The sequence below is a fragment of the Sarcophilus harrisii genome, chromosome 1, assembly GCF_902635505.1.
Source record: "Sarcophilus harrisii chromosome 1, mSarHar1.11, whole genome shotgun sequence".
NCBI lineage: Eukaryota > Metazoa > Chordata > Mammalia > Dasyuromorphia > Dasyuridae > Sarcophilus > Sarcophilus harrisii.
In genome coordinates, this window is record NC_045426.1 from 692,545,174 (window position 1) to 692,547,577 (window position 2,404).

Below are 2,404 nucleotides of genomic sequence, written 5' to 3' on the forward strand. Positions count from 1 at the left end.
ACATTCTCTCTATCCTTTGTTTTTTTTTTTTTTTTTCCCTCAACTATAAAATGAGGGAATCAGAACCATAGGAGCATACTTAACCTATAGGAAGGGCTTAAATTTGTGCTCATTGTTAATGTAAAAATCTGGCCCTTCTGGCTGCTTTTAGTCTGAAATCAATCATCATACAATCCTGGGCTGTAGCAGAAATCACCAGACACATTTCCAGTTGTTGACTCTCTTTAAGGGCCAGGTGCTGGAAGTGACTATATGCAAACTCTGTCAAGGTGAATAGAGAAAGAAAGTTAAGGGACATGTGAGATTTGTGATATTTGTCTTCTAGTGTTTGAACAACTGTTGTGGAAGGAGGTATTAGACTTGTTCTGATCAGTCCTAGACATGAAATCTAGGAGCAAAGGGGAAGATTTAGGTTTCATGTCAAGAAACAACACAATAGCAAGCTTCCCAACATACAGAAATGTCCAACAATGGTATGGGATCCTTAGAAACAAATCAATCAATCAACAAGTCTTTATTAAGCACATTAAGTTCAAACCTAACTACAGATACTTATTAGCTGGTGATTTTGGGCAAGCCATTTTACCCTGTTTGCCTCAGTTTCCTCATCTGTAAAATGAGTTGGAGTAGTTAATGGCAAACCACGCCAGGATATTGACCAAGAAAACTCCAAATGGGCTCACAAAGAGTTGGACACAATTAAAAATGACTGAACAATAACAATGTACATATGGGGTATATGGGATATTTAGGGAGTACTAGCACCATCAACGAGGAAGACTTTTCAAGTCCTTTTCGGGGGTGCTCATTCACTTTGGGTGTCTCTCTGCTTCTCACTACTGTCTATTGCTGTTGCAACAACCTAGATGAGAGGTGATTGATGGGACATGAGCTAAGGCGGTAATTGTGTGAGTGAAGAGAAAGGGTCTGATGTGAGGGAGGTTGTGAAGATAGAAAGAATAAAAACTTAGCAACTGATTGGAAATATCAGGTGATGAAGATGACAATATCAAGGTTGCAAGGCTGGGAGTCTAGTACAAAGTTTCTTAAACTGTAGGTCGAGAAATTGAATGCAGGAGTTACGAAATTATGATTTCTTATCAGTAAATGTTTGATTTATATAACTATTTTTGTATACCTATATGCCTGGGTCACATAAAAATTTCTCTTGTGAAAAGAGATCACATGTGAAAAAAAGTTAAAAAAGCCCTGGCTTAGAAAACAGGTGGTGCTTTTGCAGGAATTAGTAAAGTCTGGAAGAGAGAAGGTTTTGGGGCAAAAGATAATGAATAGTTCAGTTTTAGACAAGTTGAATCTAAAATATTTCTGAGACATTTAGTATGAAGTGATCAATGGGTGATTGGTGACATGGTACTGAAAATTTGGGGAGAGAATAAGACTAGATCTACAGCTATTTGGGAGTCACTTGCTTGAAAATAATAAAACCCTAGTAGCTGATGAGTATACCAAAAGGAAATGTGTAGAGAGAGAAGAAAATCTAGGGATAGAATCTTGGGGGGGGGTACCTCTAGTTATAGAGCTTGATATGAATGATGAACCAGCAAAGGAGACTGAGAAAGAGCAGTAAAATAAGAGGTGAAGCACAAGAAGCTAGTGCTGTGAAAACCCAGAGAGAAGAGAATATCCAGGAAGAAAGAGTGGTCATTAATGTCAAATGAAACAGAGAAATTGAGAAGGATAAGCATAAAGCATAGATGATCAGATTTGGCAATTAAGATGCCATTAGTAACTTCAGAGAGAGCAGTTTCAGTTGAGTAATGAGATAGGGAGACAGATTGGAAAGAGCTGGGTAGAATGAGAAGAGAGGAAATGAAGGTAGCAAATGAAGTCTTTTTTTTCCCCCCAAGGAGTTTGGCTGGAAAAGGGAGGTGGATTATAAAAAGTAATTTAATGCATTTTGGTGAAGGTACTTTTTTTTAAAAGATGGGGGAAGAGACTAAGACATTTTTTGGACATAGTAGGGAAGGAAACACTAGAGGAAGTTAAAAAAAATTGAGAAGGGCCATCTCTTTGTCAGAGACTGAACAAAGGAAGAGAGAGTGAGAGGTGATGGTAAAATATTTTGAGGTGAAGAAAATGGGACAAAAAAAATTCATGACTTTAGCTTTTTTATCAGAGTAAGAGGCAACATCTTTAGCTGAAAGAGAAGGGCAAAATGTGTGTATTTATAGAGGAGTTTGTGGAAGGAAAGAAAATTTAGATTAACTTCTGTGGGGAGTTCAAATTCACTTAGGAAGAATAAAAGACTGTCTTGCTGCAGTGAGAGCCCAATTAAGGAAGGATAACATGAATTTGTAATGAATCTAATCAATACAGTTGGGAGACTAATTAAAGCTTCAATTAGCCTCTGGTGGGTCGGAGCAGAAGAGTTGGATGATGGGAG